A 19,093-nucleotide genomic window follows, 5' to 3' on the forward strand; every position below is an offset into this window, starting at 1 on the left:
AAAATGAAGGCAGCTTGAAGTAAATCATGAAGGTGTAATAATTGAAGAAAGCGACTGAATCTTTACTTCGTAAATTGCAGATGATACCACCCACACCTGTACGCTGACCTTGGTACTGGACGCGTCAGTGCTTCAGTATTCAGATAACTGGTGTCCAGTTTGTACATCATTGTGAAGTGTTAAGGTGTTAACATGTGTTTTAGATTGTTTGTTTTACTTTGTTTTGCTTTAGTTTACATATTGCTGGTGCTTTTCTGCAGTCTAATAATGCCATGCTATAAGTACAAAGATAAACAACGAATTTTTATGTACGACACTTACGTCATTATGAATGCTTGTAGGGAAGTTATAAGGCGCTTTGCAGCAGAATTCCCAGCTGTTCCTGTTTCACACACAGACAATTTTCGAAAACTTGTGAATAAATTTAGGCACACAAGGTATGTTCTTCATAAGAAGCAAAGGGTAAAACGACATGTGCTTAATGAGGGGAAACTAGGAAACATTGGAGCACGATTGGAACATACTAATAAAAAATCCCTCTGGCGCCTTGCACAAGAAATAAACATTTCCATGACGTCTGCATGGCGAGCTAGTAAGCATTTAAACCTGAAGCCATACATCAGAAGAATTGATAGAAAATATCAGGAGAGATATTGAAGGAATTTTGGAAATTGAACTAACATGTATTAGTGAAAATTTCCTAAACAGATGTCGTAAATGTGTGGATGCAGGAGGACATCATTTCCAACACCTCTTGTAACAAGGTACGTGCCCATTTTAATTGTAACTGTCGATGCAATTGTACGAGTTTACATAGCTAGCTGTTACAGTTACGCGTATGTTGCATCCTGTATGCCGGCAAACGCACTCCTACTGCCCGGCGCTCTTACCGCCGCTCCACGGGCGAATCGACCACTGAATAAATTTACCAGATCCAACTGAAATTATATGTAATGGTCAAAATTAAAACACATGGAAATATGCAGTCATCTCGCTGTGCACACTGCATAGTTGGTGGCGCAAAGGTGATTACGTGTGATGATGGTGGTGAAGATGATGAAATCCACTATTCACCTATTGATCTGAAAGACCTACGGCCACGGTGTCTAGTGTACGTACGCATTAAGAAGAAGGGCCAGAAGTTGGACCAGTACCAGTGATGTATTCTCACCACAAGAAACATAGTTGTTCCGAAAGGCCTCGCTTATAGTAAAATATTCTGAAAAATACTAGGAGAGTCAAATGAAACCTTAAAAGTTTATTAAAAATCGTAGGACAGACTGTATGCAGCTCAAATATACATGAGGTACCAACTGTTATTTAGAAAACGACCTCAAGGCAGCCACACTAATCAAGTGAACTTCCAAATGCCATTTTTATAATTTTAAAGATGGAGCCTCCTATACACACTTGCATCACTATAGAGTGTTTCGTGCCCTCTGTCAACCTAAAACTTACAGAAATTTCTCGGCAAATGAAGATTCAATATATCTATGCATGCTTACCACACCAGCCAGTTTACTAATGCAGTAGAAAGTTCGACAACGACCTGAGATCGCAGGCAGGTGGTTGGAAAGGCAGTGGTTCATAAGTGGACCCCCAAAAGCTTATTCTTCTTAAGGTATACAGACACTAACTCAAACTAAAAATAGATGTAGATCAGCAATAGGTATGTGCTAAAATGCAGAAAACTTGTGCAACCGTACATACATAAATCTACTAGATAAGGAACAAAAACAAATTAAGGAATTTCATTTGACTCTTCCTTGTATATTAGTTAAGGTTCTGAATGGTTCACCCAGGAAAATCTTCACATATTCCTTTTTGACGCATCAGAGAGTTATTAGAAATAAGAAAACAATAAGACACTGTTGGCAGGAAAATCACACAAGGATTCATTTGAGTATTCCAGGACTAAAGGCTCTACTTTTCTTCACGATGAGAAAAAACAGGTTAAACGTACGTCTGCAATACATAGAGGCTACATCTCACCATGAACAAGTACTTTTTAATGTACACAATCCAGTATTATTTTTAGCTACCACATCTGTCGGTATAATGCACTATTTGCAGCAACTATTACTGCATGTTATGCTATGTGACTCAGCCATCATGAGTCCATTCACTGCCTGTCATTTTACTGCTTCCTTGTTTCGATTATAACACCATTAAGCCTTGTTTCCATGATATGAAAAACTCAATATCCTGACAAAGGCAGATACTCATTTTATTTTAAAACATAAACTAAACGTAACGTTTCAACATTCTAGAAAGGTCTTCTTCAGACTTTGTACCAAGTACAAATGAAACAAGGTACAAAACAGGAAGATATATATACACAAAAATCACTCCCCTCCAGACACAAGATTATTAGAAACTTGTTTCTGAAACATTCCAGCAGGTGGCCTTCTTTTGTCAACTGTACTTTCAACTGACAGGCGGTTTAGCTAATCATTTCCTTTCATCTGGAAAGTGGCTGGACTCTTTATCTCACTCTCATTTTCCTTTCTTTCTTCATTCCTCTTCCTTCTTCTCTCCTCTTTAGCTATTGTCCTTTCCACTGTTTCTAACACCTTCTTCCATTCTTTGTTTATCTTGAGTCCACCATTCCAGTTCATTGTGTCATCTTCTCCTTTCTTTTCTATTTCCTTGGCCTCCTTCCATTTTCTCACTAGTACTCTCTTCTTCCTTCCTATTTGCTTAGCCTCATCCCACTCTATGCCATGTCCTGTTTCTCTCGTGTGTTTAAAGGACTGAATATAGGCTCTATCCTAAGTCCAGCACTGGCTGAATTGGTTATGAATGAATTGGAAAAGAAAGTGGTCGAAAAAGGAGGTGACAAAGTAATTCTGTTTTGCAGATATGTGGACGATTGTTTTTGATTATGGAAGGGAACGAAGAGGCAGTTCGACATGTTTGCCAAAGAAATACAAGATGAAGAAATAGGGATATTGTTGGAACTCGAAATAGAAGAAGAAGACAAGATGTCGCGTAAGAAATAACACACTTTCGCCACGGATCGACGAAGCTTTTAAACGTAAAAGGAACTCCTCGTTGTTGTGCATACATCTTGGTGTGGTAGTTCGGGGCGCAAGCTAGGCCTATGTGATCATAGCTACGCCGATAGCCATGCATTGAGTTTATGCGTTTCAGTTGAGTCAATTCATCGACAAAGCGAAATCCTCGCCTTCGTCTCAAGTATATTCGCATTATAATTGTCATAAATAAAGGATAAAACATTTTAGTTTATCTACTGCAGCAATGTGGTTTTATTTTTCTGTGCTATGAAATATTGTCTTTGCCTAACACTATCCCTGTACCTGAGAGGAATCTGTGTACTTCACCGAGTCTCATCGTTCACCGCTGAGTATTATTAAGTTATTATTAATAAATATAATAATACGTTTAATAGATAAATAATACTTGAAAGTAGTATAATTGATGCTATAATGAGCGCACTTATAGCGTAGAAAAGAAGAGGTCATTTGATTAAACAGCCCGATTTGCCTACACTTAAAATTATGTCAAGATGCCCATATTCCCCAATTCTTCAAGTGTGATATGCTCTTAATCCCAAGAATCTTGAATCCTAGTGTAGAAAAGAAGAGTTCATATGCCCCGATTTGCCCACACTTAAAATTATGTCAAGTACCCATATGATTTTATTGTTTATAGTGTGTTATTCTGTCAAAATCCCAAGAATCTTGAATTCTAGTGTAGAAAAGAAGAACTCCCCTCAGACAGATTTGAGCATGTGTGTAAAAGCTACATCTCTCAGTTTGTTGTCCATAAACTTGTCAAAAATATGCCCCTTCTTGATATTGTTTTGGCTACACTTAAAACTAGGGCCAAAATGCTCATAAGATCTTTTGCTTACACAATAATATAATGTAATATATGCTTAAATACTTGTTGCTGTTATGTTAATATGTTACCTGGAATATGCTCAATATTTTAATTGGACACCAGCCTCAACTTGCATATCTAGTACTAAGACAATGCATTGTGCAAAAATCTTCTAGAATTGTTCTGTGACTCTCTCATTTCTTACATCATAAACATATGATTTTTCACCTATGAGAATAACACTACATATGGTGTCATCAGGGAGTGTATCGTGGAATTCACAGATAATTTTAATGTTTGTCCTGTCATTAACCACAACTTGTTTCCTTTTTGAAGTGTTGATGACAAACATGGGTCTCTGTGCTTTGAATTCATCTGGTGTGTAATACATGTCAGTATTGCCAGTAGTGACCCTTTTGTATGCTGTAAATGCTTCATATAATTTAAGGAAATCATCCTTGGACATGTCTAAATTATAATTTTCTCTAGGGAATACCTCATTTCTGCCATTTTTAAGATATATGTTCTTGATGTTGCAGTTATCAAATCTACTTGAATTTTTTCCTGATTATTGTGTCTTCCAGTCTGAAACAGTACCACCACAAAATCCGGCATGTCATATTGTATACTGGAGAATGAATTTGTAGCATCAAACTCATAATAAGTACCAGTGGCAGGCTTCTGTACACATTGATATGTATAAAATTGTAAAGGTACTTGTGGATTTTTTATTATATCTGCTTTGTATTTAAGAGCATAACTGGCTTCATATTCAACAACTGGGATTCTTAGCTCCATAGTCTGAATAATGCACTTGCCCTCATCAGGTAGGGTATTAGGCAAAGCTTCCCCTGTAGAGTTTAAGGTGCTGTACCTCATCAAAGCATTATTATCATTGGCAGCTCTTCTAAATGTGATTCTTAAACCACCCTTCCACATAATATTTTGTAATCTGAGAAGAATCCTGGCAACAGGCGCATAGGAAACAGCACTGTGTGGCTCTTGGATAATATTTTATCACCAGCCTCAAATCCACCTATTTTGTAGTAACAAGCCTCTGTTTTGGATAATTTTAATGTGGCCAAAACTGTGGAGGTAATGCCGGGATAATCTACTCTGTTTATAACAACACCATATTTTCTGATCTCAATTTCAGAGAACAGATGTGGCACAAAATTGTCCACCAATCTTATATTTGAATTTGCCGGATAATCTGTTCCATCGAGCTTTACAACATCAAATTTGATGTATAGATCTGCTCTGTGGGGGTGTATAAAGCCATCCCCTACATCAAGATCAACCTCAATCTCTGTGTTGGGTTGATTTAAATTTGCAAATGTCCTCCTGTTTGGAGGGAATGATTGTAGCTCATAACTCTCAATATTTTCCATTTTTTTTGTATGTATTTTTATTTAAATTTTAATCTCTATGATTGCAGTTGTTGTGGCTCCAGCAAAATCAACTAATTCTTCTTTTTCATTAGTGACCATCAATTCAATATAATCTATTCTATTATGGCACACAGGAAAATATAATGTTGGGGATGGAGTGTAGATGATGGGCTCCATAAATTCAGAATTAGGTTTAAATGTTGCAATGATGCCAGTTTGTTTGTGAGTGCCTATGCCATTTGATTTGGTGATCATACCCTCAGCCACATTACAGTGAATATTTAGAGTCTCTATGGCTAAGAATTTAGGTATATTAATAGCAGTGTGTTTGATGGCTGGTTCAAGTTTTGTGTTGTTCTCAAAGCCTAACAGCTCTCCTATAGTACCCAGATCCACTGTTTCTGTAGCAGATACAATCTCTACTCTGTGAGTGACAGAATTTTGACTTAACACTATACCTCTGGGTAATTGAGCATTTAGAGTGGACAGATTATATTGCCCTGGGGTGATGACAATTTTTTGATCCCCTACTGCAATTTTGTTGTTGTGGTGTGTAATATTAGGGATCAAGTACATGCCATAAAATGCTCTGAGAGCTATTGTTTTGGGATACACTATATCATCATGCAATTTGAGTTTCAATATTGAAATTTGGCTGGTGAGATGGAATACCCCCATGATGTTTTAAATACCACAAGGCTTTTTGAAAATCTTCAATTGATGGTTTATTTATTTGAGACATATATCTAAGAACAGATAAACACAAATGTCCACAATTAACATCTTTGAAGATTTGAACACTGGCATTATTGTAATAAAGATTAGCTGATTTTAGATATTTTATTAAATTTTCAGGTGGAACACCTCCAAATGAATCAAACACAAATGCCTCATCTTTTAAATATTTAAGTTAACAAATCCAGTGAGTGCCCTGATTTTTGTACTTATCCAAATTAACAATGCCACACTCTTTGTTGAGTGGTTGTTCTGGTAAAGAATCAGACATGTACACACCTCTAAAATTTTTGATGCCCAGTGGCTTGATTAAAGCTTCAATATCTTGGTTTGTAAGCGGCTCTTGTTTTTTTAAAACTTATTTATGGCTCTCTTAACACCTTTGCCTTGTTTCTCCATGGCCAGGTTATGGCGCTTCAATTCATCTAATTCTGCCCTATTCTTCTTGGCATCTATTACTGTTTTTGCTATGGCAGCTGATCCCCCAGCCAAGCTCCTAACAGCCCCAAGTGCTGCTAAGATGGCTGGGATAGTAAATATGAAACCCCCCACATGTGATTTTTTTCTAGATTGTTGTAATTTTTTTAATTGGGGGGTACTAAGCAACAATTTCATACCATGGCCCTTTGCAAGACAAGATTTTTTTTTCTTCCGCTGCTTTTTGGTTAAAAGACTATCAATAGTTTTAAGAGATTTAAGACCTGCATAAGGTATTTGATACATAACACCCTTGGCCTTCATTCTAGGTTTATTATATATATATATATATTCACAGCCCCCACCCCAGTTTTTGTTTGGTGTTCATAGCTATGGTGGTCCCCAATGCTGCTATTCTCTCACTTAAAGAAGCATCTTTGCTTACAAATCTACCAAATGCAGCCTCTTCTAATTTTTTGTCTGCAACATGTCTCTTGTCAAGATCAGAATGTGTGTTGTATGCTATGTCATGGTCTCTACAAGCAGCATCTAGGGGATTAACACCAGGATCACCTCTGTTTAATCTATGCTCCAATTTTGTACCGGGACCACAATACTGATAGGCTGGAATATGTAGTTCAAATGGCAGCTTGTTTATAATGTCATTAACCAACCCCCGACCCTCAGAAATATTCCAAAATTTAGGTGGTAGAGTATTAATAATTTTTATAAGATATCCAATCCCCTTAGTGTCATTCACTATAAAATTAGACAATTTTGTGCTTATCATGTCCATAATTAAAACCTTTTCATTGTAAAAATTGTGGTTGCCAGCATTTTCCTCCCCAGCTATCACCAATAACCTATCTACAAGTTTCCTGACATCATCAACCCACACAAATTCTTTAGGCAGGGTGTTGTATTGTTTGATTCCACTGCCTGTCTTAATTTGTGACCATATGGGCTTGATAAAATTGTTGTATATTGCTCCACAGCTAGACTTGACTCTCTTTTGTGTGGGATCATTGTTCTGGTATAGAGCATCTGATTTTATTAATATTTCTTTGTAGTGCTCATAATCTTGATCTGTATAGCTGCCAGGTCTCTTCCTAGTCATCAGTTCCCACAACCCAGGTGTGCCGGGATATTTAACAAAACCACCTTTTTCTCCAAGATGAGATTCTGAATATACAATCAGATCATCTCCCATAAATGTTACTCTGAAATTGCCAATTCTATGTATGATGCTACCATCACGCTCTGTGTCAGCATATAAGCCAAAAACCTCATCTTTGTTGTCTTTAGAGGTGCTTAAATATTTTTGAGCAAGAAGACCCAATTCAATAGGATCCTGAGTAGCTTCAATTCTTCGAGGAGCAACAGGACTAGGTGTATGAATACTGGAAAGTGGGGTGATTGGATAATCTAATATGTTCCTTGCAGCTACAGGTACAAGCTCTGTGATCAAATTTTGATTTTGCTCTGTAACAGTTTTGATATTTTTACCTAATTCACTAATAGCATCAATAATAGGCTGTTCTGTTTGTTTGTGTTGGTCATAAATTCCTCGGTTCTCTGATTTCCATTCCTTAAATCTTTTTACAAGATAATCTCTTAATTTAAGATCATCAATGATTGGCCTTTTCATGGTTATTTATATATGTTTCAATGTCTAGAAAATTGTTGATTTTATTTCTGTATTTGCCACTACTTGGTTTTCTTGTCATATCAATTGTGACAAACCCATAACTGTCCTGGTTCCAGCACCTACTGCAAAACTTGGAAAAATCATTGTAGCTCAAGTCCCCACCTACATATTCATCATGTATGTGTTTGAGGTTGGTATGATCTTGATGAAACACACATAAAAAATTTCTGTTGTCTCGGATCAGCTGCTTCGGTATTTTAGAAATAGTCTGTGCCAGGTAGAAGCAATCAATGTTTTTGTGTCGGCCCTGTGTAAAGAAATTTCTAACCTTGTTTTGATTATCCAGTATAATGTCATCAAACACAACAACAGAGTTATCAAGACATTCATGGAGTGGCTTAACATCTGGTTCAAAAGTGGCAATATCCAATCCATCATATAGCTTCATCAGCTGCTGATATTTTAATTGTTCCAAGCTCTTAGAGAAGACATACAAGTGCCTATTTTTCCAGTCTAACCAGTTGGGTGCCAATAAAAAATTATCAATCATTAGTGTAGTTTTACCACAATCCGATGGCCCAACCATAAGACATCTAATATTTTCAGGCAGCAACTTGCCATTTCTCTTAATCTGCTGTTCAGGTTCTGGCAGCCTTTTTATAACATCCCAGGTGCTCATATTACCACTTTGTCTGCATTGATTCAGCTGTGTTCTGGAAGTCCTAGCCATTTGACAAATAACTTGTTGCCTTTTCTGCGGATGATTTTTTCTATGAGATATGTGTCAGGCTGTTTAGTTTTGTTGAGTTCTTCTTCATAGAATCTGCCTTTGAGAATTTCTCCTCGATGATCTTTTATTATATATGTGTTAAGGGTCCCAGGTTTAATTTGAACCACTGTAAATAATTCAGTGCTCCAGTTTCTTGTAAAGCCTCTTTTGAATAAGTGCTTATATTTGCTGATTCTTACTTGATCACCCACCTTGTATTTGGCTTTTCTTGTTGTTGGCTGGTATCTAGGATAATAAACAGTCCTGATCAATTTTTGCTCATCAGATGAAGTTACTTCAGAGGGTTTCATGTTGATTGTGGAATGGACCAAGTTGTTATATTTATGTAGAAGTTCTGGAAGAATATTAAGCCATTTATAATTACCTTGAAGTGTAAATTGTTTATACATAAGATTTTTTAGAGTGTTGTTGAATCTCTCTACAATTGAGGCCTTGAGATCACTGTAACTCGAATAATGTTGTATTGACTGGCTTTTAATAAATTGTTGGAACACAGAATTATAAAATTCTTTGCCATTATCTGTTTGCAAATAGCGCGGTGATCTTCCACTCTGATTGATGATTGTCCTGAAGGCTTCTGTAACACATTTTCCAGTCTTGGATTTGAGTGGCACAGCCCAGGCAAATTTTGAAAATGTGTCTATTACAGTGAGTAGATACTTGTAGCCCTTGTTGATTTTGTCTAAGTTTTTCAGCTGTCCACTAGCCATCTCAATCAAGTCGCTCTACCATAAATCATCTATGCCTTTTGTGACTACTGGCAGTCTCTTATAATTATGTCTGGCTTGTCTGTGTAATTCATCAACAATAATTTGTCTAGACATAATATGAAAACAAGAATATTGCAACTATGGGGTGTTCAGCAGCTGATACTACAGGATTTTCTAAATATAATTTGTCTCCTATTTGTATATGAAATTCCAGAGAGCCATCATCTTCAGCATAAGATGTTTCTAGTGTATTGGGATCTGTAAAATCCTCTAACTCTACACTGGTGATTTTTTGTTTGTTGTCAGCATTTGTTATTGATAAGGTGGGGTAGTGGTGTGCCTGTGGTTGAAGCCAATATTTGATCTTGATTGGTCTCAGTGTGCCCCCAACAAAAACCTGGTAATAAAATTGTGCAGGGGACAGCATATATATTTTGCCACCTGCTGTAAATGGTGAATTATATTCTTTGTTGGGGATGCTGTACAATTCAAAAATTACTGTATGTTTAGGATTCTCGATTATGCCTGTTATTTCTTTTTCTGCTGTAAGCAATTTGCTTGTTACAGATTCAAGGTGCTCATTGATGGTCCTAACAACATCATCATGGCCTGGATTGATTTTTATGTCCACAACAAGTTTCTTGTATTGTTGCACAATCTCTTGAAGCTGGGTGGCAAAAACAGACAGAGCATTTGCTTGATTGGATTCCATGGTCCCTAGCTGTTGCTTGATATTAGCTACAATATGTTGCAAATTTTCAACAACTGCCAATTTTGAATTTTGAGCAGTAAGATCATGGACCTGTCTTCTGATATCCTCAAACAGGGCATGCAGTTCATTAATATGTTGATTGGTTGGTAGAGTGGCCACTGTCTGAGTAAGTTGTTTGATCTCTGTCTGGATATTTTTGATATCTTCTGATTTCAATATGCGATTCACAGCTCTCTTAATATTTTTAAGTTCCTGTGATGTAGGCAGATTTGATACAGTATTTTGCAAAGATTCAAGTGCCAATTTCACATTATTTAATTCAGAAGCATCAGCCACACTTTGCATAGCATCTTGGAGCAGGGCTATATCTGCCTGAGTGGGTGTTGATTGTTGTAAAATTTCAAGTTTTGTTTGGATATCATCGATCAAGTGATGAAAATGAGATAGCTCAGATTCAGTGTTGAGGTTTTCAAGCTTTGTGATCTGTTGCTGGACACTGACAAGTGTGTCTACAATACCAGGCAGGCGGGATTCTAGAGATTCTTGGACATTTGTCAAATCACTTTGCACTGCTGCTATTGTACCCTCAAGATGGGTTATGGTACTTTGAATTTTTCCAAAATCTTCATATGTTTCAAGTTGCAGCTTAATGTTGGCAACACTCCGAGTTATTGCACTCAAAGCATCAGAAGATGGCAAGTTGTTCATAAAATTTTCAAGTGTCTCAATTTTTTCTTTAACCTCGGCTATGGCATTGTTCAGAGGGTCCAGATTAGGTATCTGGAGTGATTGAATGTGTTCCTTTAGAGTGGAAATCACTAGATCAAAATCTTCTTGTGATTTTATGCTTTTGACAATTGTTTGGAGCTGTGTCTGGACATTATTTATCTGCTCTTCCAATTGCTGTTTCAATTGCTCAGAGTTGGTGGTCTGGGTCTTAAATTTGGCTTGAAGAGCTGCTACAGCCTCTTCTAAACTTTGAAAATTATCTAATGTGGCCAAGTCAGTATATTTTTGAAGCAGCAATTTGAGTTCAGAATCAATTTTAAGAAGAGGGTCCATGCATTGTGATTGTAAATTTGTAATTTCTAGTTGAAGACTGGCATTCAGTGTGGTTTGTAAAGCTTGTAAATCACTTCTTAATTTCTTGACTCTGACATCAAGCATCAGAATCTCATCACTGTGATCTTCATGCCTTGTATGGCAAAATATATCATTAGGCATTTTTGTTTTAGTGGTTATTTATTATTGAATATCTAATTCTCAATTCTATAAAAAAAGGTATAAGCTTGTCATAGGATCCAGGGACCTCAATATATAGGCAGTCACCAGCAGAAACAGTATATACAGTGCCAGAAATCATGTTTGAGTGCTTAATTCTATAAATATTTCTCCCTACTGAAATCTTGACATTACCCTCAGGGGTTGTAATAAATTGCAATTGCCCACCTACAGGTAATTGGTAATGATTTAAATTATTGTTAAATATGTACAATGTTTTACCTGTTTTATCATCAACATCTGTAAGTATGCTGTTCAGATGAATAATTAACAAAGCACTTAGTTTAGATATTATATCAGAAGAGGGTTGTGGTGTTGGCAGGTCCATAATAGCCTGTTTTTTGAACCCAAATAAGTTCATAGGGATGTTTATTTATTTCAAATCATGCTCTGTAATTGGGCATTGATATGATTACCACTTTTCAAATCACAATAACCCCATGGTAGAGTATGTATACCACATGATAAAATGCATCTCTTGTCATCATGTGGGTCCAGAGCCACTTTTCTTACAATATTTGTAGTCAACAAGTGATCCACACTCTGAATTCTGGATTCTGATGTTCTGATTGTGCTACATGATTTGAGGCAATTTTTGTAATCTTCAAATTCAAGCTCTTTGTCTACAGTCACTCTGCCAATGCCCTTGGCCTTTTTGGCAATAGCGCCACTACATGTTTCAAAACTGTACATCTTGGCCCTTAACCCAGCAAATGCCACAATAACATCACCAAGTGTCTCATCTTTTAACTTGCCAGGCACCTCTTTGTTGTGGGGTTTAATTTTTGAATGTTCAGTGGTATCAAAATATTTAAACAATTCAGGCTGTGCTATATCTTGATAAACATCTTCTGTTTGAATATCAAGAACAAAACTATCTGTGTCCATGTACATCAGTTTTACACGATCCTTATAAAAAGGCTTCAACACATTATAAAACAATTTTAACATGTGTAATTTGCCCAATTCCAATATCACAGCCCCTACATAAATAGGCTTATCAAACTTAATCTTTGTTTTTTTCATGTTGAAAAGTGCCATATTTTCATCATAAATTCTTCTGTAATTGAAGTTTGGCTTTGCAATCAATTTTTTGCTCCGGCTGGGGTCAGTAATTATTTTAACATCAATATGTTTTCTGACATTTTCTATTGTTTTGCTATACACAGAATTGACCATCAATTTAAACAAGGTCTTATGAAATTGGCTCATTGCAGATGTTCGAAGCTCTGTGTTTGTATCAATATATGGTTTCAACCATCTTGAGTGCCTGAACCTCAAAACTTTTCCAACTTTGGTCACTTGAACACCATGTTTCATCAGGAACTGGAGGTTTTGGTAATATATGACATAATCCTGTTTCGGCTTTAGAGTCATCATCAATTTCTTCTGTTTAGAGCCAGGTGAACACTTAACCTCGGGAATTGGGGGCAGACCAGAAAATGTGTTGTGTAAATCATCAGGAATTGTCAGATCAACCTCTAAGAACAGGACATAGTGACTGTCATCAAAATCCTTAAGATCTTCAATGTTGAAATCTTCAACCCACTCAAGCCCTGCATATGGCAGTTTTTTCATCATAGCATAACCATAGAGGCTATTGGCATCTACATACAGTATATAATTTGATGGCAGTGCTGGATCATAATCAGGAATATACTTGTTATTTGCTCTGGCATATCTCTGAGAACATTGCACCATGCCTCCTCTTATACATTGTTCCATAAACAGATACATATCTTGATCCTGGATCAGATCCAATTGCATTTTAGTGTTTAAAAACATTGCAGACCATGCTAGGCCCGGAGCACTGTAAAAATACATTGGATCCAGTTTATAATTTTGCATGGAAGATTTTCTAAATGCCTGAAGTATATCAGCTAAGAGGGTCACATCAAGTTTTAAATATGCCTTGTGATAATCACCAAATGTCTGGCATTTTAAATTGTTCCACATCAACCGGGCATGGTGATAATCATCATCAGTGATTCCAGATGCTCTGATTTTGCTGTAAAACTCTTGTTGTGGTGGCAGAGAACACTCATCAAATTTAGAAAAATCTGTAACATAATCATATGGATATACACCCTTTCGCCTAATTAATTTCAGGTCCTGATTTGGAAACAAAGCACATGTGATTTTGAATTGATCATCAGATAATTGAGTGGCCAGTGTAGCCAGGCTAGCAGACAGAATTCTGTATGAATCAAGAAATTTTAAGTGAATAGGAACACCATTAACTTTAATTATTTTGCTAATGGCAATATATTTCTCATTATTTTCAGCTAAAATATTTAAATTCTGCTTGTCAAACCCCTCGTACCTGATCAAATGATGAAAATCATAATTGGATGCACCATGGCAAAATATAGGGACAAATTTTGGTCTCTGGATCTTAATATTACAGCTATTACACAGGGCCATTAAGAATTTACCATCTGTATGAGAATAGTGATGCACCATGATATTTGTATCTGAAAATTCAGAATCACATACCGGGCATTTTTCTGCATTGTTGAAATCTTCAATCTGTTTCTCTGTTAAAGGCAACATAGGTTTTGATTTTAATAAGACATTAGATGCTATGTTATGGCACTCATTTTCTATTCTATCTGCAAATTTTATGATGGCATCTGCTCCCATGTATAAATTTTCTTTACTAACAACACCATCCTGTACAAGAACATAATAAAAACTAGAAGGTTCATGTAACTGGTATGATGTACTTGAAGATTCATCAGGATCTGGGCTACAGAATGCAAGAGGTTTGAGATTTGATTCAAAATCACAGACTATATATGCTGGGTGTTCCAACAAGGCTTCAAATTTTTTGAATTTGGTATTTTCACTTGGATTAGGCATCACCATATGAACAGGTTTATGGTTGCCACAGTATTTCAGATGCTCAATTAACTTGTTTTTAGCAATTTCTGCATTTTTTTCACGAACCCCATTTACCATTTTTTGACCATCAAATACAGTTAAACATCTTCGGCACAACTTAAATGTTCTATTAAATTTGTCTAGTTGTGTTCTGACTAAAGCTTCAAGATTTTGTATCAGAGTATAATGGTGTGTATCATCCCCTTCAATTAAGAACAGATCAATCGGAACAGCAGAATCATCATCAAATGTACTGATTCTGAGAGGTGCTATCAAGCAATTGCCACGGCCAGTAGAACAAATAAATACATTAATAGATAATTGTTTACCATTAATATCCCTGGCCTTTTTTTTCGAATTTATCAATATTCTGAACATACATGGATATTCTAAACCCTCCATTGCCTCATCAAAATCATTTTCATGTTGTTTATAAAAAGTTATTCGCTGAGGATCCTTAGAAATTGGATACAAAGCAGCTAAAATACACCACAAAAAGCATTTCTCATCATTATTTTTATATTAACCAAGGCTTGTTTGTTTTTAATATTGGCAGGTAATGGCAAATATGTAGATCCTTGTAATGGGCTGAATTCAGAAATATTAGCATAGAGCTTGTGTGGAGATCCCCATAGGCTCCATCCAGACTCTTTTCCAGCAAATTCAGAGTGTTTAATATTCAATTGATCTATCAAACTGCTTATTATTTTGTCTGAATTTGCATTTGAGTATATAGGTACAGTTCCTGTTATGTGGGGCTGTGTAAATTTTGTGCCATTTGGCTTCTTATATTGTGTAAACAATTTGAGGGACAGCTTATAAGAGCCATTTTGTGCATTTAGAATTGCCTGCACATCAGGATTTATACTGTTCAAAAAATTCTTAATGTCACATCTTGGCTCTGATACAAACCGGTAATCCCTTAATTGGCCATTAAAACTGCTATGGATAGGTGGTGCATAGCGTGGCTGCTTTGCTGCTCTAGCATTAACAGGTGCTTCATGCTTCCTCTTCAAACCAGATGTAGATGGTTGTGGGGGCAATGTTGATGACTGTTCATAACAAATACACTTATGCCATTTGTAATATGCTTTGCTTAATATTTTATGGCATCTTGGACACATTTTTGTAGCCTTTCTGCATTTCTTAGGGTCACAAATATGCCGGTGTCTAGACCAATTAGAACTAGATATATTTTTTTTGCATTGATTGCAATATTTTTGATTTGGCATTTTTGTTGTTTGTTTATATAAAATTTCTTGGTCCAAAAAAACAGAACTATGGACAATATGCCAAAACAATTATAACAGCAGTTAGTGGCTGAGCTGGTGCTTTTATACCCAAACAACAGCAATAACTAGGCTCTGGTGATCCTCAATATAAAATAATTTTGCTCTTTTATGCTGTTGTACAACACACTTTACCAGGTTTCAAACCTCAGCTGTATATCAGCTAGCAGTGAATATTCTCAAAATCTCACGTGTGGAGATATTATTTTGCCACATGTATTTCAATCTTACATATTTTATCAGGCCTCAAACCCAGAGCTCTTGTTTACAAGGCAACAATATTAACAATTTGCCATCAGAGGAGACCTCACATTTTACCAGGACTCAAACCCAGAGCTCTTGTTTACAAGGCAACAATATTAACACTTTGCCATCAGAGGAGACCTCACATTTTACCAGGACTCAAACCCAGAGCTTTTGTTTACAAGGCAACAATATTAACACTTTGCCATCAGGGGAGGACTCACATTTTATCAGGCCTCAAACCCAGAGCTCTTGTTTACAAGGCAATAAGCCATGGGACTATGTCCACATGCAATACACATTGAATATCAGAACCCAGGAGTTATGAGCTCTATATCAGCTAAATACAATTCAAAGTTGGACTTTGAACTGTGCAATGAATATTCTGTAAGTCTCACTCGGGTATATATTATCAGAACAAGGCAAAACCTGAATCGAATTCAGGCTTATATGATAACATGCAAGAGTGAAGTTTTATGCTCTTCCAGTAAATTGGAGTTAATAGCATGATGGAATGGCAATTTTCCCTGAAAGGGCACAGTGTAGATTTTATCTCATGCATGCAAGCATATAAAATCTCCCAGGCGTGCATAATTTATTGCTGGCCGGGACATGAAACTGATCAAAGATTAGAAAAAACATGAAACAAATTTGCTTGCCTGCCCTTGTCCTATTGTATTGATCTGTAAGTTGTAGAGGATGAGAATATAAGCATTTTGCCTTAGTTTTTAAGTGTAGCCAAAACAAAATCAAGAGGGGGCATATTTTTGACAAGTTTATGGACAACAAACTGAGAGATGTAGCTTTTACACACATGGGCAAATCTGTCTGAGGGGAGTTCTTCATTTCTACACTAGAATTCAAGATTCTTGGGATTTTGACAGAATAACACACTATAAACAATAAAATCATATGGGTACTTGACATAATTTTAAGTGTGGGCAAATCGGGGCATATGAACTCTTCTTTTCTACACTAGGATTCAAGATTCTTGGGATTAAGAGCATATCACACTTGAAGAAATGGGGAATAAGGGCATCTTGGCATAATTTTAAGTGTGGGCAAATCGGGCTGTTTAATCAAATGACCTCCTCTTTTCTACGCTATAAGTGCGCTCATTATAGCATCAATTATACTACTCTTGAAATATAATCTAATGAACGTCTCATAGATATATTGATGAAAAGGAAGAGAGGACAAGAAATTAAAACCGCTTGGCATCAGAAGAAGTGTGCAGCATGTGTATTCTGCCACAAAAGAAGTGATGTAAGTGAGGTGACAAAAATAAATTTTATAAAGAATATGGAGGACAGAATCAAGAAAATATGCACGAAAGAATGTTAAAAAAAAGGCAAAATAAATAGCCTATAGAAACAGCTGGAAAAGAATGGCTACGAGAAGGATGATAGTCTGGACATAAACAGAAAAAGGAAAAAAGTGGCAGGGGAGAAGAGGAAGAGAAAGAAAAGGAGAGGTGGTTTGGAATAAGGAGTATGGGGAAGACCATGAATGAGATATGCAAAGTGCCTAGGAAAGCGAGCATTAAAACTTACAGGAAAGGAGGGCGAAGCATCTTAAAAACAGCGAAGAATGCAAACAAGAAAAAGGAAAACAGAGAAGAGGAAGGAAGTGAAGTATAAAGAATGTCAGAGTGTGTACATAGGAGAAATGAAAAAGAGGCTGAAAGACAGGGTGAAACAACATAGGGATGAATACGACTTAAGAGAGAGAGAAATGCGATATTTAAACACACGAGAGAAACAGGACATGACATAGAGTGGGATGAGGCTAAGCAGATAAGAAGGGAGAAGAGAGTACAAGTGAGAAAATGGAAGGAGGCCAACAAAATAGAGAAGAAAGGAGAAGATGACACAATGAACTTGAATGGGGGACTCAAGATAAACAAAGAATGGAAGAAATAGTGGAAAGGACAAGATAGAAAAAAAAGAGAAGAAGGAAGAGGAGTGAAGAAAGATAGGAAAAAGAGAGTGTGATAAAGATTGGTTTGCTGTTTTAAATCCACTTTATGCACAGTAAGGCTAATCGGGACTGGACCTACAGTTTAAAGTGGGATCCGAACCACTTGTGCCTCCACCGGGTATCGAACTGTGTGATAAAGAGTACAACCACCTTCCAGATGAAAGGAAATGTTTAGATAAACCGTCTGTCAGGTGAAAGTACAGTTGTCAAGGGAAAGCCACCTGCTAGAATGTTCCAGAAACAACTTTCTAATAATCTTGTGTCTGGAGGGGAGTGATTTCTGTGTATATATATCTTCCTGTTTTGTACCTTGTTTCATTTGTACTTGGTACAGAGTCTGAAGAAGACCTTTCTAGAAGGTTGAAACATTACGTTTAGTTTATGTTTTAAAATAAAATAAGTTTCTGCCTTCGTCAGCATATTGAGTTTTCATAACATATTTCGATGTCTATTCTGCGCAGTGAGTTATTAAAAAAAAATCCTTCCCGACCAAGACGATTCTGTCCAGCACACTCCTACCAATCGTATAGGAGTTTCCTGTAGCGTGTGCAACGTCTGAATTAATTTAGTGGTGTAAATTGCTGAGGTATCGATGTTTTCTTCATCAAATTTCAAGTTAGTATTTCACATTACTTTAAATATGAACTACCAACTCACTTATACTGTATACATATATTGTGTCAACATTTTCCATATTATATGCATGACTTTCTTAATACCGAGCTTCGTCCGGTCATCCACCTTGAAAAATGTGCCAGTACTATTGATGAATCTTCTGCTCCTGGCATTTTCTCCATAGTGCATTCATTTACAACTTCACACCAGCTGTCACAAGACGTCACATCCACCTACACATTAGATTACATACCTTCGTCTTCTGCTCTTTTTGTGAGTGTTTAACAATACTTGCATGACTCAGCTATCTCACTAGAAAAAAAAGTCATTCTTCTCTGCTGGAAAGACGAAAACATATCCTCTTCTGCACTAGCAAAGGAACAAGTGGAAACGACCACCATTCTGACTAAAGGTTCAACATCATTTTAAAGACGTGATATTGCATCTAAATTACTTTAAATTAAACGTAAGTACTGAGTATTTTCATTTCTCACGAAAATTGAGTTTCTTAGCTGTGACATTAATTAATGAAACAAGAAATTAAAATAAGTAA

Source organism: Lepisma saccharinum, chromosome 22 (genome assembly GCF_977018435.1).
Source record: "Lepisma saccharinum chromosome 22, izLepSacc3.1, whole genome shotgun sequence".
NCBI lineage: Eukaryota > Metazoa > Arthropoda > Insecta > Zygentoma > Lepismatidae > Lepisma > Lepisma saccharinum.